The sequence below is a fragment of the Cetorhinus maximus genome, chromosome 9, assembly GCF_964194155.1.
Source record: "Cetorhinus maximus chromosome 9, sCetMax3.hap1.1, whole genome shotgun sequence".
Lineage (NCBI taxonomy): Eukaryota > Metazoa > Chordata > Chondrichthyes > Lamniformes > Cetorhinidae > Cetorhinus > Cetorhinus maximus.
The window spans coordinates 102,905,257-102,929,674 of record NC_135887.1 but is presented as its reverse complement, the minus strand read 5'-3'; positions in this window follow the sequence as shown (position 1 = coordinate 102,929,674).

Below are 24,418 nucleotides of genomic sequence, written 5' to 3'. Positions count from 1 at the left end.
GCAGCTCTGTGCCTCAGAGAGCTTTTCCTGCATGCACACTCTCCCTCCTCTCCCCCACCCTGCCACTACCCCCTCCCCCCTCCCCCCACCCCTCTCCCACAGCAGCACTAAGTGCTGCAGTGCACATTTCACGCTGGGCGGGCCTTAATCGGCCTGCCAGCGTGAAATCGTGGGCAGCAGTTGGCTTCCTGGCTGCTCCCGCTCGCCCCACCAAGCCCGCCTGACGAGGGCAAAATTCTACCCATAATGTGTGGAACTGTAAGAATCCCAACGTGTGTATTTACCAGTGAAGGTAGGCTTGCGGTAAACTGTGGTAGAGAATCCCCCAGCAGATTTCTCAAGTAGTACGTCAAGGAAGGGGAGTTCATTTGACTGCTCCATTTCATAGGTGAATTTGAGCGTAGGATGGAGGCCATTAAAACATGTAAGGAAGTTGTCACATTCAGCTGCAGATCCAAATATAGCAAATATATCATCAACATATCGGAAATATGTGAGGGGTAGGAGGTTAGATGTCATTCCATCGAAAACACGTTTCTTATGGAACCCACAAAGATATTTGCGAGAACTGGGCCTAGAGGGGATCCCATGGAAACACCATCTATTTAGGCATCCATGGTGCCATTAAAAGTGAACTCAACTGTGCGAGTTGCCGAGTTCAATAGTTCAATGAATACTGATCCACGCAATGGTGGGGGGTCTAGATTGCTATGATATCGTGCTGTAGTGCAAATATCTATGGCTTCCCAAGACACACAAAAGTGATCTCCTTCTACGCCCCATCTTATCTATGATTGGCTCTGCATAACATGAATTGGCCAAATGGTTGGGCGAATTGTTACAAACGGTTTTGACCAAGAGTTCCACATGCATGGTGAAGGACCATACAGGACTTGCATATCGATGCCATGTCCAGGTACTCATTTGACATTGCTAGCCTATTCACCAATGTTCCACTCACGGAAGCCATAAATTGTTGCTTAGGTTCATGTCATGGAGACACAGCGGAGGCTCTAATAGTCGCTAGATTCCAGGAGGATGATGACGACATGCAGTGAGGACACTCCGTAGATCTTCACATAGCCTCTGTGAATGTCTGACTCCTGTCTGGCTGAGGGCAACTTGCTTGCGCTCTGTGATCAGGGTCATATCATAGAGACGTAGCCGTGAAACTTTAAATACACCTGATCCTTTGTCAGCCTTCGGCACCTGACCCCTTCAGGAGCACAGCATCACTGGTCACAGATGGTGAAGAGATTGGAGGCCAGACCCACCTCAAAGGTGCTGAGAGCGCACAGAGAGAATGACAGAACTCTGTGCTGCCTTCCCACGACATTCTGGCAGCGATGACAAGCACCATCGAGGTGCAAGTATCACTAATGTGTGTAATGAGTGTGAAGCCGGACCATCACTTTGCTCTGAAGGTTACACACTGCACAGGGAAGAGGCCCTGGACTGAGACACCTGCCTTTATCTTGTGCAGGAACTAAGGTTTCACATCTGAGTGACATGAACGCTGCTCATCATGATAAGGAGCTATAGGCAAGGAGACATTCTTGGGAGTTTATTTACAATAGTGAACATTATGTATGAGTGATTAACACCCTTGCCCAGGCTGTGCAACTACATCTTCTTAACCTTCCTAACCCTGCCACTACGTCTTGGTGCTCCCCTGACATCCACAGTGGAGGCAGAGGGATCCTGGTGACTGCTATGCCCTGTCTGTGATGACCTTAGCGGGCCGAGACCTGGAGGACTCCAGCCTGCTTTTGGGGTCCTGCTGTGTGGCAGTGGCACCCTCCTCGGCCTGTGGAGCTGGAGCTGATGGGGTCACAGGAAGAGGGGATTCAGATGGGCTGGATACTCCCAGAGTCACCTGGATGGATGGCCCTAGGGTGTGCACCTGCTGATCCTCCTCCCTATGGGCGCCCAAGGGCCCCTGGCTGATTCCTTGAAGAGGAGGGGAGGTGGGAGTGAGATCAGGCTGCCCCATACCCCTCTCATGTTGATACTGTTTGAAGCCAACTATGGCGTTAGTGATCGAGTTCAGCCTGTGCAGCAGTGCAGAACCGATATCCTAGACCAAGGCCTCCATGGCAGTTGCCATCCTAATAGTGTTGACCTCAGTGCATTGACATGCTAGTGCTATCACCTCAGACTGAAGACGGACGCACTCCTCCATTGTGCCTTGCAATCTGAGGAGCACAGCGGACATCCCTTCCTGATGTTCCTGAGCTTGCCTTTGCAGCTTCAGCAACTGTGACATGACCGAGTCCAGAGGCTCGTCATCTGACTCAGACTCAGCAGATTTCTGGCCTCCAGCAGTCCCCTGAGTGCCGTAAACCGAAGTCCCTGCTGCCGTCTGCTGTGGTTCAGACAGTGTGGAGTGCTCACCAGATTGTGACCCCCCCAACGTTACTCTAGAACTAGGTCCTACCGAGATGCCTGTCTCTGCGCTGGTGGAGAGTGTGGGTGAGCGCTATGACGGGTCTTCAATTAGGGTGTCATCAGATTCTTCTTCCGAGGTGGGGCTTCAGGGCTTGAGTCGAGGATCTGACTGGTGGACCCCCTCAGCTGCTTCCCAGGTGTGCCTGTGAAAGCAAGGAGAGATAATCAGTGTATGGCAGGGCACAGCGGAACAGGTGAACTGACTCACAATATGGTTGTATGATGGATGTTGCACTGCTGGATCCTCACTTGGTTGAGCACTGCAACTTCACCGTCAGCACAGGAATGGCCCAGGTCGATGCAGATTGGCTCTATTTTCAAAGTCTGTGAGGACTTTGATGTCGGCATTCTTCCACCAATCTGTGACCGCTCCCTATTGTTGTGTGCCAGCTTGTCCTGCATGAGTACAGGATGCTTGTGTAAGCAGGATGCCTGCCAGGCGAGATGAGAAGGATGCCTGGCATATATGGGTGCTGAGTAGTGCCATGGACGAGATGAGGACACAATCTGCAGCGTTGATGAAGTTGTGTGTGAGAGAGTGAATGGTGATGTCCCTTAAACCAGCAGTGAATGAGATCCCTGTGGATGTGTGATGGGTTTGTGAGTGTGTGAGTTGAGTGATGAGAAGAGTGACTTACCCTGGTGGAATGGAGGAGATCATTCATCCTCTTTCGGCACTGGTTGGCTGTCCTCTTTTGCAGGGTGTTGGCACAGACCACTGCTGCCACTGCCTCTCATGCTGAATTGGTGACCTTTCTTGCTGCTTTTCATCCAGAGCAGGGATAGAGGACCTCATGGCGGGCCCCTACTGCATCCAGTAGGTGTCCGAGGGAGGCGTCGCTGAATTTGGGGGCAGCATGTTTCGTTCCTTTGGCAGCCATGACTTTGCAGCAGCTTCTAGTTCTTTCAAGAGTGGTAGCTCTGTGCAGGGACACCCTTTAAATATGGCGCCCAGATTTCTGACGGCCTGAGGTGACGGCGGGGAGTGCAAATCAGAGGCCACCCCACCAGCGATCTGGTGTGTTTCCTGGGAATGCGTTGTTAATGAGGCTGGGATGTGCTGAGAATGGGACAATTTGGCATGAAAACCTGCCATTGTGACGTCCTTTTTCCCACCAGCTTTTGCACTTTGGGCAGAATTGTCCCAGATTTGCACAATGTAAAATAGGGGAAACTTCTCCACTGGCTGGAGTCATATCTAGCACAAAGAGAGATGGTTGTGGTTGTTAGTGGCCAATTATGTTAGCTCCAGAACATCGCTGCACGATTTCCTCAGGATGGTGTCCTAGGCCCAACCATCTTCAGCTGCTTCATTAATAGCCTTCTTTCCACCATAAGGTGAGAAGTGAGGATGTTCATGGTTGATTGCAGTGTTCAGTTCTTTTGAGACTCCTCTGAGAAGCAGTCCATGCCCATATGCGGCATGATAATATTCAGGCCTGGGCTGATTAGGGGCAAGTAACATTTATGTTGCAATATTGCCAGGCAGTGAGCACTTCAAGCAAGAGAGAGTCTAACCCTTTGACATTCAATGGCATTACCATTACTGAATCTCCATCATCAACATCTTGACCTGAATGACCATTGACCAGAATCTTAACTGGACCAGCTGTATAATACTGTGGCTCCAAGTGCAGGTCAGAGGCAGAGTATTCTGCAGTGAGTGACTCACCTCCTGATTTCAAGCATCTGCAAGGGCCAAGTCAGACAAGGAACAATCCTGGAGCTCCCAACATAATATTGCTGTGGATATACCTATGCCACATGGGTTGCAATGGTTCAAGTTGGAAACCCACCTCTATCTCAAAGGGCAACCAGGGTGAGCAATAAATTCTGGGCTTGCCAGTGATACCCACATCCTGTGAATGAATAACAAAGTGATCAGAATTTAATGGTAGCCAGCCAATGGTAGGTGAGTGTCCTCCTACCTGTAATGGACAGGGGAGAGGCAAATGGGAGAAAGAGAAGAGCAGATGAATTTATATGCAGTCCTTCAGAGCATCTTTTAAGTGAGATAAGGCTGAGGTAGGAATCACAGAGAGCAGAAAGGAGGTCATCTTTCCCAGCAATGAGAAGAAGAAACCTTCTGCTGTCATCAAGAACAATTGGTTGAAGTTAGCCGAGAAGGTCAGCAGGAACATTGTGCCCTGTTCCTGGATCCAGTCATTTAAAAAGCGCTCAGGAAAAGTGAGGGCAGTTGCAGATTGACCTACATTGTGTCAAGCACAGCCTCCCCATTCACTCCGTCTTGTCACGTGTATTCCATCACATCTACTTTCTATGCACTTCCTCACCTCCCTATTTATCCATCCAACACTCCACCACTGCCACTCACTCCAATCTATATGCAATGTGATGCTTCTGCTTAATAGTCAACTTTACCCAATGCACTGCATTTATTGGATGAATACATGGTCTTACAGACAATGATAGGTCTGCCGTTTGCCCTACATGAGAAGTGAGTGCAAATTAAAAGGAGAGGAAGAGAATTGTAGGTGGTTTGCTATAGATAGTGCAACTGACATCAGCAGAGGAAGAGGCCATGGAGATCAGTGGCACATCTGCATTCCTGACCATCAGAGCTGGAGTAACTGGGACTTCACATATGCCTGGTGACAGATTAAATATCTCCAACCCAAATCTCATACAAGGCTCAGTGATGCAGCATTGAGTAAAATATCTTAATTATTCTAAGTAGCAACATTTTTATGTCGCCATTATTCATTCATATCCATTTCTTCTCTCTGCTAGAACACATGATGTTTCTTCAGAGGAGCTGATTCTTTCTGTGGGTTCACTGTCACTGGACAAATTACCAAGTAATGGTGCAGAAATGTGCACTTTGGTTGTTCCCATTAGTTTATTTTCATCTGGTTAGTCACTGTTCACAAGTGAAGATGAGGAGATTGTGGTGGTGGAGGCAGCTATGGAATCCAGGTGAAGGGTGCAATCCTTTCTGTTGACACAGAAGCTGAAATCCAGGAGTCATTGATGAAAACGATAATCACACAGGGACTGCAGTACATTTGAGAAGTACTGGCACAATAACAGAGAGGATGGAGGAGTCCAGCTCAATCATCTATAGAATGGTGTTGTAGGGCATTGAAGGCTGTCTTCCATAGATAGACTGGCCTCCTCCATGTAATATTTATTTTTGTCCAGTGTGAGTGAATGACTGAACTTTTGAGCTATTAGAGTGTTCCTAACATGCCTGATTAACAGTATGAGTGGCTGGTCCGAAGCTTCATCATCACCCTCTTCTTCTCCTTGTTCTCCTCCTCTCCATTGCAATCCTTATCAGGCAATGAGTGATGAGCACTTGCTCTTCCTACATTTCTCATCCTCAATGCTCTGTGTTGTTGGACAGAACATAACAGACCACAATTATTCGAAAGGTCTACACTGTTTTGAGTACTGAAGGGGACCTCCAGACCTGTCCTGGCATCTGAAGCACATCTTGAGCATGCTGATAACTTGATCAATGACACATTGGCTGATACATGGTTGTAGAGCTGTAGGGCTTCATTAGTGATGTTCTCAGAGGTGCTATCAGCCTGGTTAGCAGCACACTCCTTAAGAGTATTTCCAGTCACAATGGATCAGAGATGCTGGATGACCACAGTATGAAAGCATCATTGCAACTCCCAGGGATGCCAGTGGAGACATGCATGAATTTTCACTAGTGCTTGCAGACCAGCCGAATATTCCTTGTGATTGATGAGTTATCCTGGTTGATTTAAAGGTGCATGTATCACCTTGTACCTGTGAGAAGCCTGCCTGAAACACAAATCCAAATGCCTGCTATTATCTTCTCAGGGGAAGATTACATAATTTCCCATCCTTAGAAAACAATCCATCCATCAACTGCCTTATGCATTGATGATGCAAGCTGACAGTAAGACCCTCAATCTGTCTCAGCACCCTGGTATGAATCAGAGGCAAAAAAAAGTTGAGGCAGTGGTGACTTTCACAGCCACTGGTAATGCATGGCCACCAGGTTGAGCAGGGAGCAGGTCTTTTTTGAGGAGGCTCCAACCACCTGACATGACAGTCTCAGTCTTTGGAAGCACTGCCCCTCCGAGAGGCCAAGGAAGCTGAGCCTCTGTCTGTACACTCTGTTAAGTGTGTAGTGCCTACTGCGAACTCAACACCTTTGTTGTTTTGTTGTTCTTCTCTTTGTTGTTCTATTATCCAATTCTCTGCTGAGCACCTACATACTGACAGGCACACCCTTACTGCTGCTAATACTGATTGCATTCCTTGCTGAAGTCCAATCTAAAACAGCCATGCCATCATCCACCTTGATGTAATGTAGGTGTCGACCTCCAAATTGTATAAATAAGCCTCTCACGACAAGTGCTCTTCCCAAATATCAAGACAACAATGTTTCTTTATGTAGTGCGTTTAATGTAATAAAACTCTCCAAGGTGTTTCAAAGGCATGTTACAAAGCAGAATCTGACACTGACCCACATAAGGCGATGTTAGGGCAGATGGCCAAAAGCTTGATCAAAGAGGAAGATTTTAAGGATTATTTTATGGAAGAAAAGAAAGGTTTAGTTAGGAAATTCCGGAACTAAGGCCTAGGAGGTGAAGATATGGCCACCAATGGTGGAGCAGTTAAAAGTGCGGATGCTTAAGAGACCCACACTGAGGGCACAAGTACCTTGGAGGGCTCCAGGGCTGGAAGAGCTTACAGAGATAGGGAGGGACAAGGCCATGTAGGATTTCAAGAAGCCACACCCATCCCTACCTCAAAATCTCCTCTGCGCTCCTCTGATTTTGGCCTCTTGAGCATCAACATCCTCCGTGCCTTCAGCTGCCATGGCCCGAGGCTCTGGAATTCCCTCCCTAAACCTCTCCATCTTTTTTCCTTTATGGCACTGCACCAAACCTACTGTTTTGACTAAGTTTTTGGTCACCTATTCTAGTAATCTCCTTATATGGATTGGTATCATATTTTGCTTTATAAAGTTATTGTGAAGCACCATGGAATGTTTTATTATGTTCAAAGTGCTATATAAATATAGCTTGTTGTTATACTCTTACCAAACCTATACCCAGGGGGACCTGATAAAACAGCTATGAGCACTGAGCATCTATTAATCTTGGAACTCTTGACCTTTAATTAGCCCCAGAAAGCACCGTTCAATCTTGCTTCCATTTTAATGTTGAGTTTTATGAAGCCTGGGGAACCTGTGCAGGAGGTATTAAGTTCAAATTATGGTGAAAAACCCATTAACTCATCCCAATATAAATATTAAAATCATGAATACTCCTCTCCGTAAGGGGTTACTTGCACACAGCCAAACCTGCTTTGGTAAAGGAAGCAGATGCATTCACAAGGGGATGGGTTTGAGGTTTACATTTTAGCCAATTTACCACCTCACTCCAACCCTATCCCATCGGTCACAGGGGTGTCAAAACTCCCCCCAGTGAGTACCTTCAGTTCACTGAAAGCTGGCTTAGTCGTATTGATCAAATTATTCCCAAATATTATATTGTTAATAATAATCAGTTTCATCATCTCTAAAAGCACAAGCACAACTTTTCAGAACAAAATATTAAAAAATGCAATTGTGATAATAATGATTTTTTCCTGATTTTTTTGTTCATTGAAACCTCACTTGCAGATACATGCCACATAATGCAAGCACAGCTGGTCTCCACATTTTCCAAATGCTCATTTTGGTAGCTTGTCTTATCGATAGAAAATTAAACCTGTCAGTGTTTAGTTGAGGTCTCGTTGAGTCAGTAGACTGAAAATATAATTTATTTGAGTAATAATTGACAAGATTCTTTGTTTGCCTGAAGGGAGTCTCTTGGTGTGAGTTGGTCCTTGATGTATTGAACATATAAAAGCGCATATCATTCAGTTTATTGGGTGGAATTTTATGGTCCCTCCTGCTGACGGGATTTTCCAGGCCCACCGAAGTCAATGGGCTTTTGAATGGCACGCTGCAAGTCACAAGCCCACCCCTACTGCGACGGGGCTGTAAAATTCCACCCATTGTTGCCACTTAGTGTTTGGGTACATATGTATTTTTAAAACACATTTTCTGAATTTATTTTCTGCTTTGGATTCCAGAGCTGAGGTATCTCAGATGCAGAGAAATGAAATATTCAGCACCAAATTTCTACAGTGCAAATACTGTGAGTTTTACAATGATTCAGAAACATTCTTTTTCATATTCTATTACAAAATGAATACCAAGTGGGGGGGGGGGGGAGTTAAAGTTTGAGAATTCTGTCTCCTGACCCAAATCCAACCTCCAACCCATCCATTTCCAGCTACAACCGAGCCAGCAACCAACCTGATCCGAGGAGGCAGGTTAGAACTTTAAATATGACAATGAGCCTTAGGGAAGCATTGCCTTTCAGGTTTTCAACTCTAACTGTTGTCTGCCTGGTTTTCCGAGCATTGGGAAACCCGGATGAGGATTTTGTTGCAGTGGCTTATAGACAAAAGCTGATGGGTAGGGACACATAAATGCTTGGTGCATTGGCTGGTCTGTCAGAAAGCCTGCTGTCAATGCCAAAGAGCATGGAGAAGTCCAACACCAACCTTGCACACAGCTTTGTCCAGCGCTCAGAGCCCATTCTTTCAGCACCTGATGGCCTTTGTTTCAGCTTCCATTGCAGTGCGAGTAGAAGCCACCAGACATCTGAGTGCTGCAGTGGATGGTCAGGCTGAAGTCACGTAGCTCATATCACTGCCATGATGGTTGAGAATACCATGCTCAGAGGCGATTACATGGTCTTGCTGCAGTCCAGCAATCTGTCCTTGAACACATTACTAGGGTTCTTGAAATGCTGCCTGGGGGAGGGCAGAGCTTCAGTGACGCAGGAACCTGCTGTCCTCCCACCATTGCCACTCTGCCAAAGCCCTTCCTTTTGCCCATTAGCCATCCAACCCAGACTGCTGCTGCCCATGCCAAGTTGGTGGAGTGCAAAGCCGGGCCTTCTGGGGTGAGAGCTGCTCGAGGTCGTCTTAAAAGGCCATCGGCAATCTCCCCCAATGAAAGTCAGCAACTTTCCACCAAACATGCTGCAGCCATTGGGACAGCACTGCACTCAGTCAGGCAAAGACACTGCACGAGAGGCATTAAAGAAATGCACAAGGGTGATTATTTAAATTTTATATGGAATATTGGATAGCTGATTGGATAAAATTGATTTGAAATGGTGGTTTAGTGGTGACACTTATTTCAACATTGCGGCCAAGAGGACAATGTGGTGGTTTCTATGGTTGGTAACAGCTGTGACTGTTGGTGGAAGGGGAATTGGGGTTTCATCCACGGTTACCACAATCAGATGTGCCAGCGAAAAAAAAGGAATGTGTTGGTTGCCTCCTTCCTTCCTTCCTTCCTCCTCCTCCTCCTCCTCTTCTTCCTCCTCTCCTTATTCTGATTACTGTACGCCTGATGGTAAGGGCTGTGCCCTCTTGATAGCAAGGTTTTACAGGATGCGGCAGATAACAACAAATGATGACACATCCTCTGGAGAGTACTCCAGGGCTCTTCCAAAGTGCTCAAAGCAGTGGAAGTTTTGCTTAAGCATCTCAACGATCTGCTCAATGACATGTCGTGTGGCAATATGGCTCGCGTTGCACCAGGTTTTCATGCAGCTGAGGAGGCAGGACTGTGATTTCCTGCTAACAACCTCCAGGCCATTTTGGAACAGGCTACTCACGCGCAAGCAACAAAAAGTCAATTAGGCTGCCTATTAAAGGCAAACTGCACCTCTTAAAGGGGAGGTGCTGGAAAGGACTTGGGAAGAGTGTCCAAGTAGGAAGAACAATGAATATTGGTGCAGCAGGGCAGAGAGTGGGCAAGATTCTCCAACACAGCACTGCAGGTCTTGGTGTAGGAGGTGGGCAGGAGGAGACTGATCCTCTAGCCACAGGCAGCCAGGAGGCCTTCCATGCACAGCAAAAGTAATGGGAGTAGATAGGCACGGCGGTCAAATTCCATAAGTCTAGTTCTAAGAGTCTGGATGCAGTTCCACAAGAAGATCAATGACCTCACACAAGTTGACAACGTCAGTGAATGCATCCTCAATGTCATATCCTTACAAACGAACTATTAACCTCATACACTGCTCCATTCACCAACCCCCTTCACTCACCTACTAACATTCCCAATGAACCACGACTTGTACCTCACTTTCGTAGTTTCACCTCACCCTCATACACTTAGCGCTGCTTCAAGCCTCACACCCATACCCCACAGCTTGCACACAACTAATCAAGCAAGCCAGTCACATCACATAAATACAATGCTCTACAGTCACTTTCCTCTCTCTTGCAGGACAAGGTGGCGCACAATAAATGGGGGACAGACAAAGCTGCATGTATTCACGGAGACACTGTTCACCATCATTGTAGTGGCTATGATGGAGGCTAGGGAAGTGAAATCAGGAAAGATGAGGGTATGTTCCTAACTAATCCACCTTCTCACTTCCCATTTGTCCCTCATCCCACACTCTCTTCTGATTTACAACCTGCAGAGGGTGTAAGTGTGCACATGTTGCTTTTTCCCTTCCCCTCACCACAACACTACACTTAGGCCAAGCCTTGGCGCAGCTATAAGAAACGGAAGATGAAGAAGAGACTGGTGGTGATCTTTTTCCGTATGGCTTTGTGAGCAGAAGCTGTTGTCATAGCTCTAATGTCAAGCCCAATGCCCTGTGGAGAGAAATTGTAACTCCAGGATGTCACCCTCAAACTTTAGTCAGGGGTAAGATGTGGTCCATGGTTTGATCAGGGTTTCCACAGTTGCAGCCAAGCGAGGTTCTGAGGTACCACTTGTACATCAGATGATGATGAAAGACCATGACTCAGTCTCACACATGCAGCTACCAGCTCATGAACTGATGCTGCACCTAGTTTAGAGGGGAGATTAGACCCAGGATCTGCATGTGTTGAGATGCTGGGCATGAGTGGCCTGCATCCAGGGCACTGGGAAAGTGTGGCACAGGTGGCAGCTTGTCAGAGGGTGTATTGTGGCAGCAGCAGCTGCTGGGGGTCATTCTGCAACTGTCTGATGTGGGAGTCGGAGAATAATAGCTGATCATGGGAGAGAGAGACTATTTTTGAATGCTGGTGGTATAGCCTCAAGGACCTGAATGTGATGCTGCAAGAAGTTTGATCTCACACGAGGGGTGAAGGTGCACACATAAATCTTCAAATCCCAACTGCACCACTGGCCTGAGCCACTGCTCAATTAACCACACCCTCATTGCTCACCTACCAACAATCTATATCAATCAGGACTCTTACCTAACTTTCAATGCTTCACCTGCCCCTCACACACTTATCACTGTCGCAAGCCTCAATTCTACATCTCAGCTTGCACACACTGACAACTATTCAACCATGATAGCCACATCACTTGAAGAGATTGCTGGACAATGTAGCAAACAACTGGAGGCAGCAGGAAGTGAAGACACACACAGGAGTATTTTCTAACCTCCATGGAAGGGCCATTGCTGAAGCTGTGGCCACCAGTGGGTTGAAACTATTGAGGATGAGGGTATCCAAAAATCTTAAACCTCCTTCTCACATTCCACCTCACTCCACAGTCTGCTCTGACTGAGAAGCTGCCAATGGCATAGGATGCACTTCTTACTTTCTCCTCTTCCCTCACAACAACCCAACCCTTGCCCGTTTTTCCTTTGATACCCAAAAACTGGAACTTGCCCAGGAAGTGGAGGAAGAGCGAGAAGACAGTAAAGATAAAGACACACCGTCACTCGATTGCATAGTAGTAGCCATCAGCTCAGATACTACATTACATGGAGTTTAGAGGATGCACAAGTCTTTAAGGCAATCAAAATGCAATTGCGATTTGATACTAGCTTTGGCATTTTGGAGCTCTGCACTCAAGCCTGCGCCTTTTCTTAATCTCCCTCTAAATACTGAAGTTGGATGCTTCATGCACATGCGCTAGCCCCTTTACCAATAAGGTGTTTGTCATCATTTTGGGACCTTAAAGGATCTCATAACACTCCAAAACTGGGCTCTACCATGCCCAAGTTTTCCCCCAAACAGTTTGGGATATTTTCCTTCAGCTGTTTTTTTTTAGAAAATATATGATTTTTCACTTCTCTGTATTGAACTATACTTTACCTTTACTTATCTGCCTACTCTGTAATGTCTTACATTCTTCTCTCAGTTTGCTAAACCGCTAATTTGGTACCATCATTCTTCTTGTATCTATATACAAATTATTTATATAAATGTCAAGCAACGAAGTCACAGCACAGATTTTTGGGTACACCACTACCTGTATCCTGCCAATCTAAAAAGATCCAATGATGCCTACTCTTTGCTTTCTGTCCTCTAGCCATTCCACTATTCATATAGTTCCATTTCCTTAGTGACACGTGTCTTCATTTTTGTAGTATGTGGCACCTTTTCAAATGCCTCCTGAAAATCAAGCAAACAAATAAAAACAAACTGCATAGTTTTCCCTACACCTGTACATTCTGCGACTCTCTCAAAGAAATCAATTAACTTAGTCAACACAGAAGATAAAAAATACCTGGAAAAACTCAGCAGGTCTGGCAGCATCGGTGGAGAAGAGTACAATTGACGTTTCGAGTCCTCATGACCCTTCAACAGAACTAAGTAAAAATAGGAGAGGGGTGAAATATAAGCTGGTTTAAAGGAGGAAGTGGGCGTTGGGGGGGGAGAGAGAAGGGGGGCTGGGGTGGTTGTTGGGACAAGCAAGCAGTGACAGGAGGAGATAACCAAAAGATGTTACAGACAAAAGAACAAAGAGGTGTTGAAGGTGGTGATATTATCTAAAAGAATGTGCTAATTAAGAGGACAAGCAAGGTACAGATAGCTCTAGTGGGGGTGGGGTGAAATAAGACTAAAAGGGCATAAAAGGTATAGATTTAAAAATAATGGAAATAGGTGGAAAAAAAATCTATATAAATTATTGGAAAAAACAAAAAGGAGGGGGAAGAAACGGAAAGGGGCTGGGGATGGAGGAGGAAGTTCAGGATCTAAAATTGTTGAACTCAATATTCAGTCCGGAAGGCTGTAAAGTGCCTAGTCGGAAGATGAGGTGCTGTTCCTCCAGTTTGCATTGAGCTTCACTGGAACAATGCAGCAAGCCAAGGACAGACATGTGGGCAAGAGAGCAGGGCGGAGTGTTAAAATGGCAAGCGACAGGGAGGTCTGGGTGATGCTTGCGGACAGACAGAAGGTGTTCTGCAAAGCGGTCACCCAGCCTGCGTTTGGGCTCTCCAATGTAGAGGAAACCGCATTGGGAGCAATGAATGCAGTAGACTAAGTTGAAGGAAGTTTTTAACTTAGTCAACACAACCTGACCTTTATAAATATAAACCGATGTTCATGATCAGCACACACCTTACAATAATAACTTGAATTTATATAGTACCATCAATGTACTAAAACATCCCAAGACATTTCACAGGAGTGTTAGCAAACAAATTTTGACACAGAGCCACATAAAGTGACATTCGGACAGGTGACCAAAGGCTTGGGCAAAGAGGTAGGTTATAAGGAATGGCTTAAAGGAGGAGAGAGAGATAGACTTGAGGAAAGGTTTAGGGAAGAAATTCTAGAATTTAGGGCCTAGCTGAAGGCACAGTTGACAATAGTTGTGTAATAGTGTTGGGGAAGCACAACTGGCCAGAATTGGAAGAGCACTGAGATAATGGAGAATTGTAGGACTGGAAGAGATTACAGAGATAGGGAGAAACAAGGCCAAGGAGTCATCTGAACACAAGGATGAGAATTTTAAATTCCAGTTGGTGCCAGGCCAGGAGTCAATGTAGGTCAGTGAGTACAGGTTGAATGGGACATGGGAGAGTAAAGGTATGGGCAACAGAAATTTGCATGAGCTGAAGTTTACAGAAGATGGAAAGTGGGAGGCTGGCTAAGAAAGCATTGGAATAATTGAGTCCGGAGGTAACCAAGGCATTGAGGATGGTTTTAGCAACTTATGGGCTAAGGCAGGGGCAGAAAAGGCTGATATTACAGAAGTGAAAGTAGGTGGTCTTGTTGATGGGACTGTAGGGCCAAAATTATGGTGAGAACTATTTCTACATACAACTCAGAATGTTCAATTTTATCATCAATTGTATGTGACTACACTGGTAACACAGCATCATTTTTAATAGTGTAGATTAGTACAAAGTTATCAGTTATATTTTGGGATTCTATCTAAATCTGTACTGCTGAATCCTCCAATGGTCATCAGCCCTTAACAATTCTCACAAAACATTCTAAACTGCAAGAAAAATGAACTTATCCTGCTTACACAGTAATTTCCAGTTACTGATAATAACAGACTAGTTAATTAACTAACTGGCTGAATCTGGTTACTGTAGCCCCAGCTCAGTTTACTATAAATTCAAGATTCTTTAGTGCAGTCCAGGCAAACAGAGTGCAGCTGACTAACTGAATGTAGACTTGGAGTTTGGTGAGAGGGGGAGTTGGGGGAAGGAGGTGTTTGTTTCCTTTTTCTATTTTTCTCACCCCATAGGAATTGGTTCTTGCTCTACTACAGGGAAAGGAGCTGGCTGTTTGGTGAGTATCTGGTAAGTGGGTAAATCCTATTCTATCCCTAAGGTTTAAAATAGTACACAAATTGGTGGTAAAGTTAATAAAATATATAAGAAAGCAATATAAATAAGTGATTAATATAATTAAGTAATTATTTAAAACACATTAAGGAAGCAGGACAGCTGATGTGTCAAAGCTGCAGCATGTGGGAGCTCCTGGATAATATTGTGATCCAGGGCAAATACGTCTGCAGTAAGTGTTTGCAGCTTGAGGAATTTTGGCTCAGAGTCATTGAGCTGGAGGCTGAGCTGCAGACTCTGCGACACGTCAGGGAGGGGGAAAGTTACCTGGATGGTTTATACTTGGAGACAGGGTCTTCTCATTTGGTCAGTGGTCAGGGACAGGAGGGTGTGACTGTGAGTGAGGCAGGTAAGGCAACCCAGAGGGCAGGAGTGCAGGAGTGTGAGCCCCTGCAATTGTCCAATAGGTTTGAGGTTCTCTCAGCTTGTTTGGATGAGAAGAAGGGCTACAGGGTGGATGAGAAAATTGACAATGGCACCATGGTACAGGAAGTCATTCAAGTGGGGGGAGCAAAAAGGAATTTGAGTAGTAGCGGACAGTATAGTGAGGGGGATTGTTGTAAGGTGGCTGAGTTGTACTATGAATGATAGAGTTAATCTGCAGACACTTCTTGGGTGGAAACTTTAAGTTTATTTACGATATACTCAGCAGCAACTACATGTGTGCTTTCAACTCCAGCCCTATCTCTACACTGACTGCTGAGGTAGCCTGTGCTAACTCTGCTATTGGTTACTACAGATCATGTGATCTTCCTTAACAAGTGTTATTCTTAAAGGTACATTAGACACTAAATAAAGCCATAACTATTACATTCCTCCCTCTTTAACTCGGCTATACATATTATATTTAAAATTACACATTTTTCAAGACAATATAATATTTACACTGGGTAAGGAATTTACAAGTTCAGTCTTTCAGGTGGTTTCCTGATATGTGTGGAATGTCGCAGCTCCACAACTTCAGATTCTTCGTCAGGAACCTCCTTTTCCGGAGTTGCCTGAACATCAGGTGCTTCGGTGGGCACTTGCAGTTCTGTATCCTCAACTCTTACAGGAACATTAGACGTGTCAGACCTGGGTTGAGTATCCTCAACAGGAAACACATACCCGATCATGATCACTGGTGGAACCATGTCTTGGTGATTTGTCTCTCTCTTCCTTAAAGGTCCACATGTTTACGGATGATCAAACCTTCCACCTCCATGTGGTAAGATAGAGGTCCAGTCACCACACTTATTTCATCCAGTAACCACTTTGGTTCTTCCTCAAAATTTTTTATGTATACCTGATCTCCCACTGTAAATTTCCTCTCGCGACTATACCAACCGTGTCTAATTTTCTGGCTTCCCTGCCTCCTTTCCACCTTCCCATCTAAGTTCGGCATTATTAAGCTCAATCTTGTCCTGAGATGGCGTTTCAATAATAACTCCGCAGGTGTGACGCCTGTTGTTGTGTGAGGGGTAGTCCTGTAATGAAAGAGGAAGCATGTTAGCTTGGTTGCCAAGGAATTGCCGGTTAGTTTTTTCATGCCTGCCTTGAACGTTTGAACCGCCCTTTCAGCCAGTCCGTTTGAGGAAGGCTGGTACAGTGCAGTTTTCACATGAGTGATACTGTTGGGACCAATAAACTGTTGAAACTCAGCACTCATAGATGCCGTGCCGTTATCAGAAATGACTACTTCTGGTAATCCGTAAATAGCAAAACTCTGACATAGTTTCTCAATTGTAGAGGCCGACGTTGGTGACTTCACCTCATATACGTCCAACCATTTTGAATGGGTATCAACAATGAGCAGGAAAGGTCTTGTTCGCCGGAAAGGTACAATGTAGTCAATGTATAAACGGACCCAGGGTCTACCTGGCCACTCCCATGGGTGTAATGGAGCTGTCACTGGCAACTTATGCAGTTGCTGACATTGTACACAGTGCTTTACTAAACTTTCTATTTCACCATCCATCCCAGGCCACCATAGATAACTGCGTGCTATGGTCCTCATTCGGGAAATTTCTGGATGGGCACTGTGTTGTTCAATTAAAAGTGGCTCCCTTCCCTTTGGGGGAACTGTCACTCGTGCTCCCCACAATAAGATGCCATCCTGGCTGGTTATTTCATGTCTTCTGTTGAAGTATGGTTTCATTTCATGTGACCAACCATGTAGCACTTGTTCTCGTACCTGAGATAGGACAGAGTCCCGACTTGTCCAGTCTGTGATCTGTTGAGCACATACCAGTGAGAAATCTAAGAAATTTAACAGTAAAACAAGTTTCTGTGGAACTGGGATGTGTTCATCATTTTCTTGTAAAGGCAAATGACTAAGAGCATCGACGTTTGCGATTTGATTGGCAGGCTTAGGTACGAAAGTGTATTTGTATGCTGCCAGAATTAAGGCCCATCATTGTATTCTTGCTGAGGCTATGGATGGTATAGCCTTGTCCTCACTAAACAATCCTAGCAATGGTTTGTGGTCTGAAACAATTGTAAAATGATGGCCGTGTACGTACTGGTGAAATTTCTTGACACCAAAGATGATGGACAGGCCTTCTTTTTCTATCTGCGGTTATCCCTTTTCCACTGTGGTGAGCATTCTTGATACATAACCTATTGACTGTTCCGTGCCGTTGTCCACCCGATGAGAGAGCACTGCTCCCACTCTGTAGGGAGATACGTCACATGTCAGCACTAGTTCTTTCATCTGGTCATAATGCACTAATAGATTGGACGAGTACAACAATTGTTTCACCTTTATGAAAGCTTCTTTCTGGGATGCCTCCCGAGACCATTGTTGGTTCTTTTTGAGTAGAGAATGCAGGGGGGCCAGCACTGTAGGCAAATTGGATAGGTAGCACCCGTAATAGTTGATCATTCCAAGGAACGATTTGAGCTCTGAAGCGTTCTTTGGCCTAAGTGTTGCTCCTTTTGCTCTCACTTTCTCCTCAACACAGTGAAGGCCCTGTGAATCTACCCGGTGACCCAAACAGCTGCCTAGCTAAAAACCTGTAGGGGAGAATTTTCGGCTAGTCATGTGAGCTGGGACATGTCAATGAACTTTAATGGAAGAATTTATTTAATTTATAAGCCCTTCATGAAATGTTGCCCGACGTCACCCCGCGTCATTTTACGCCTTGGCGAGTGGGCCCTGCCCCCACTCGCCTAGCCGAAAATTCTCCCCTACAGGTTTTTAGCTAGGCAGCTGTTTGTTCTAAACTTAATTGATGTTCACCATTATTCAAATATCTGAAGGTATGTTCCCCAATTACGGTATTGGAAGCTCCCATGTCCACTTCCATTCTAACAGGTTTGCCATTTACTTTCATTGTGACAAATATTGGTTCCGTCTTTTCACATTAAACAACGAGTAAATGTCTGAATTTGTTGTTTCAGGCACTGCTACATTGTAGATTTCATTGGGCTTCTTCTTTTGTTTACAAGCCTGCTTAAATCTTTTCTTGCACTGTTTCATTATATATCCATTTCTATGACAATAGTAGCATTCAATTTTTTTAAACTGCCAATTGCTAAAAGGCTGATTGTTTCCACCTCTATTAAAATAATTCTTTGATTTTACTGCTAAGTTATTTTTCTTTATTCTTTGGCTAGCAGGGGTTGTTTCGCACTTCTCGGCAGGTTCCCGCTTTTTCGTGCCTCTTTCAGCTGAGGTTTCTCGCCCGATGAGGAGGACGGCGCCATTTTGCGCACCCTGTACTGCTTTTGCATCTCTTACAGTGCTTTCCATGGCCAGCGCTATCTTTTGTGCTTTCTTGAAATTCAGATTCACTTTGGGCAATAATCTTTTCTGAATAGAGTCCTCTTTCACACTCTTTCACATCACACACTAAACGATCTCTGAGCACGTTGTCAGAGTGGTCCTGACCTCACAATGTTTCATTAGCCGCTTCAAGTTTGCCACACGGCATGCAATTGTCTCACCTGGGGCTCTATTTCATGATTTAAGCCCGAACCTCTGCATTGTGACTGAGGGCTTGGGTTGAAAGTGACCCGTCATGAGGTCCACCGGTTCATCAAAATTCTTCAAAATTGGGCACTGGGTGCTGTCATACTTCGAATCAGACTGTAGGTTTTGCTCTCACAAGTACTCAAGAGGATTGCTTGCCTCTTCTCTTCCCCCGTAATCTCATTTGCTTGAAAAAAGAAAGTGAGACGTTCTATGTATTGAGACCAAACATCTGTGGCTGGTTCAAAAGGATTAATTCTTCCAAATTGTGGCATTTTGAGAGGGGATAACTTCTTCAGTTCTAACGGAGCTTGCTACTTACAATTACTGGGCGAGGTATAGTGCTGATTTCTTTCTAACTTGATTTCTTCTGTTCAATCCTGCTTTATCCTCATTGCCAGTTTGTTGTAGGGTGGCCGAGTTGTACGATTAATAATAGAGTTGATCTGCAGACATTTCTTGGGTGGAAACTTTAAGTTTATTTATAATATACTTAGCAGCAACTACATGTGTGCTTTCAACCTCAACTCTATCTTTACACTGACTGCTGAGGCAGCCCACGCTACTCTCCTATTGGTTGCTACAGATCATGTGATCTTCCTTAACAAGTATTATTCTTAAAGGTACATTACACACTAAATAAAACCATAATTAATAAAGGGATTGACACTGTTTTCAGTAGCAAAGAGCAAGAGTCTAGTCAACTGTGTTGCCTGCCTGGTACTAGGGTTCGGGATATCTGTCAGGGCTGGACAGGAACTTGCAGTGGGAGGGGGAGAATCCAATGGTCATGGTCCATTTAGGTGCAAAATGACATAGGCAAGATGAGTAAGGAGGCTCTGAATAGTCAGTATGAGGAGCTAGGCACCAAATTAAGAAGTAGAACCTCAAAGGTAATAATTTCTGGAATATTACCAGAGCCATGTGCAAATCGGCATAGGACAATTAAGATTAGAGAAGTGAATGCATGGCTCAAAGACTGGTGTGGGAGAAGTGGGTTCTGGTTTGTGGGGTACTGGCACCAGTGTTGGGGAAAGTGGGACATATACCGTTGGGACGGTCCACACCTTAACCATGCTGGGGCTGGTGACCTCGCACACCCCATAACTAGGGAAGGAGAGAGGGTTTTAAACTGAATAGTGGGGGCAAGGGATCAAATTTGGGAAGATGTAGTGCACCAAAGAATAGAGACAAGGCAAGAGAGAACGGTATTAATATGGGAAACGACAGGAAGGGACAAAGAGTACAAATCTAAGAGTAAATCAGCAGATAAGGCTAGACACTACAAAAATAATAAAAGGACAAAACTAAAGGCTCTGTATCTAAATGCATGTAGCATTCAAAACAAAACAAATGAACTGTTAGCACAAATAGAAATAAATAAGTACAATCTGATAGTTATTACAGAGACATGGCTACAGGATGACATAGATTGGGACCTGAATATTGAAGGGTATGTGACATTTAGGAAGAACAGGCAGTTAGGAAAATGTGGAGGGGTGGTTCTGTTAATTAATGATGGTATTAGCACATTAGAGAGGGATGACCTAAGTTCAGGAAACCAGGATGTAGAAGCGGCTGGGTTGAGATGAGAAATGATAAAGGCAAGAAGTCACTTGTGGGAGTGGTGTACAGGCCCCTAATTGTAGGATAGAGTATAAAAGAAAAGATAATGGGAACTTGTCAGAAAGGTACAGCAATAATCATGGGGGGATTCCAATCTACATATAGATTGGAAAAATCAGATGGGCAAAGGTAGCATAGATGAAAAGTTCATAGAATGTTTTCAGGACAGCTTCTTAGAACAGCAGGTTCAAGAGCCAACTAGAGAGCAGCCTATACTAGACTTGGTATTGATCAACGAGATAGGATTAATTGATGACTTTATAGTGAAGGCACTCCTAGGTAGTAGCGATCATAATATGATTGAGTTTTACATTCATTTCGAGCAAGAAATGAGTGTGTCCCAAGACTAGGAGGAGAATTTTCTCCTCATTGAGTGGGCTGGGCGGGAACGGGTGCAGGCGGGTGCGCAGCTGATTGGCGGCCATGATTGGCTGTGCGCCACCATTTTACGTGGGTGGGTCAATTAAGGCCTGCTCAGCATGATGCACACCTGGAAGCGCTGAGCGCTCCCTGTGCGGGTGGGGGGAGGAGGGAGAGTCGGAGCCTGTGCTCTTACGCGCATGCGCACGAAAGAGTGCAGAAATGCCTCAGGGAGATTACTTTGATTTTGAAAATTTGAAATAAAGAAAAAAAAAATATTCAGACATGTCCCCTCATGTGACAGTGTCATATGAGCTAGGAAATGTCAATGAATTTTCATAAAATTTTTATTACATTTATAAACCCTTCATGAAACCTCATCCCGCCCGTGGTTGAGGTTCCATGAAAAATGCGAAGGCCGCCTGGGCTCTTCGCCTGCCCGCCAACTTTAAGGTTGGACGGGCAGCCCTGTTAATAATTGCAATTGGTATTTAAATGGCTTTAATAGGCCTTTGACAGTTCAACGGGCACGCAGCCAACTCCAGTGTGCGCCCGCCAAACTGAAGATCGGAATGACGTGTAGTGATGTTGGGACGCATGCCCGATGTCACTGTGCGTCATTTTACACGTCGGTGAGCGGGGCCCACCCCCGCATGCTGACCAGAAGATTCAGGCCTAGTATTTTAAGCTTAAATAAGGACAATTGTGATGGCATGAAAGCAGAGCTGGCTAAAGTGAACTGGCAAATGAAGTTAAGGGATATGTCAATAGAGGTTCAGTGGCAGACATTTAAAGGGATATTTCAGAATATACAGAATATATACATTCCAATGAGAAAGAAAAATTCCACCATCTGTAGCTAACTAAAAAAATTAAAGACAGTATCAAACTTAAAGAAAAAACATAAAGGCCTGAATTTTCAGCTCGGCGGGTGGGCGCGATCGGCGGGCCTGGGAGCGGTCAGGAAATGGACCAATGACCGCGATCGGCCCCCGACCGTGATTTCATGCTGCCTGGCCAATTAATGGTCAGTCAGGGTGAAACGTGTGCTGAAAAGCTCAGCACTGCCGGGGTGGGGGTGGGAGGAGGGCAGGCGATGACGTTTCTGTGGGCATGGGCGAGCGCTGAGAGAAAGCCCCCTGAAGATAGAGAGCTGCGTCAGAAAGCTGCAGACTGAAAACCATGAAATAAAGTTTTGAAAATCAAGAAAAAAATGCCCAAGCATTACAATCAGGCACCTGAAAGATGATAAAATTGCTGTTCACAGATTTTTATTTTTATTCTATTTAATAATGGAAGCCTCATCCCGCCCTTGGATGAGGTTTCATGAAAAATGCAAAGTCCACCTGGCTGATTCGTCCACCTGCCAATTGTAAGGTTGGACAGACCATGAAAAATTGGAGACAATTGCACCATTGTTGCACACTGAGCGAAATATCACGCGAGAGCGGGATGAGGTTGGGACGCTCACCCAAACTCTTCTCGCGTGATTTTATTCCCAATCAGGTTGGGCCTGGGCCTGCGCCCGCCTGCGGGACGTAAAATTCTGCCCATAATTACACAAAGACTGGCGGCCGGTGAAGATTGGGAAGAATATAAAGAATAGCAAAGAATGATAAAAAGTTTAATAAGGAGGGAAAAATTAGAGTACAGGAGAAAGCTAGCTAGTAGTACAAAGATGGAAAGTAAGAGTTTTTATAGATATTTAATTAACAAAAGAGTTAACAAAGTGAGCGTTGGTCCTATAGAAAGTGCGACGGGGGAATTGATAATGGAAAGTAGGGAGATGGCGGATGGATTAAACAGGTATTTTGCTTCAGTCTTCACTATAGAGGACAGAAGTAACATCCTGGAAATAGCTGTAAATCAGGAAATGGAAGGGAGGGAGGAACTCGGGGAAAATTACAATCATCGGGGATACGGTATTGAGCAAATTGTTCTGGCTGCAGGATGACAAATCCTCAGGTCCAGATGGACTTCATCCTAACGTCTTGAAAGAAATGGCTAGTGAGATAGTTGATGCATTTGTTTTCATTTACCAAAACTCCCTAGATTCAGGGTAGGTTCCATTACATTGGAAAATAGCAAATATAACTCCTTTATTCAAAAAGGGAGGGAGACAGAGAGCAGGAAACTACAGGCCAGTTAGCCTAGCATCTGCCATAGGGAAAATGTTAGAAGCTATTATTAAAGATATTATAGCAGGGCACTTAGAAAAATTCAAGGCAATCAGGCAGAGTCAACATGGTTTTGTGAAAGGGAAATTATGTTTAACTAATTTATTGGAGTTCTTTGAAGGAGTCTGACGTCGGTAGTGGGGAAAATTCTAGAATCCATTATAAAAGATTTAATAGCTGAGCACGTGGAAAACACTGGCAGAATCGGACAGGGTCAGCATGGGTTTACTGACTCTTGCTTGACTAATCTACTGGAAATTTTTGAGGATGTAACTAGTAGAGTTGTTGAGGGGGAGCCAGTGGATGTGGTTTATTTGAACTTTCAGAGGGCTTTCGACAAAGTCCCACATAAGAGATTAGCATGTAAAATTAAAGCGCATGGGATTGGGGGTAATGTATTGAGATGGATAGAAAAGTGGTTGGCAGACAGGAAACAAAGAGTAAGAATAAACTGATCTTTTTCCAAATGGCAGGCAGTGACTAGTGGGGTACTGCAGGGATCGGTGCTGGGATCCCAGCTATTCACAATATATATTAATGATTTAGATGAGGAAACTAAATATAATATCTCCAAATTTGCAGATGACACAAAGCTGGGTGGGAGGGTGAGCTGTGAGGAGGATGCAGAGATGCTTCAGTGTGATTTGGACAAGCTGAGTGAGTGGGCAAATTCATGGCAGATGCAGTATAATGTGGATAAATGTGAGGTTATGCACTTTGGTAGCAAAAACAGGAAGGCAGATTATTATCTGAATGGCTATAAATTGAGAGAGGGGAATGTACAGCGAGACCTGGGTATTCTCGTACACCAGTCGCTGAAGGTAAGTATGCAGGTGCAGCAGGTGGTAAAGAAGGCAAATGGTATGTTGGCCTTCATAGTGAGAAGATTTGAGTACAGGAGCAGGGATGTATTGCTGCAATTATACAGGGCCTTGGTGAGACCACACCTGGAATATTGTGTACAGTTTTGGTCTCCTTATCTGAGGAAGGATGTACTTGCTATAGAGGGAGTGCAGCAAAGGTTTGCCAGACTGATTCCTGGGATGGTGGGACTGACATATGAGGAGAGATTGAGTCGGTTAGGATTATATTCACTGGAGTTCAGAAGAATGAGGGGGGATCTCATAGAAACCTATAAAATTCTAACAGGACTAGACAGGGTAGATGCAGGAAGGATGTTCCCGATGGTGGGGGAGTCCAGAACCAGGGGTCACTGTCTGAGGATATGGGGTAGA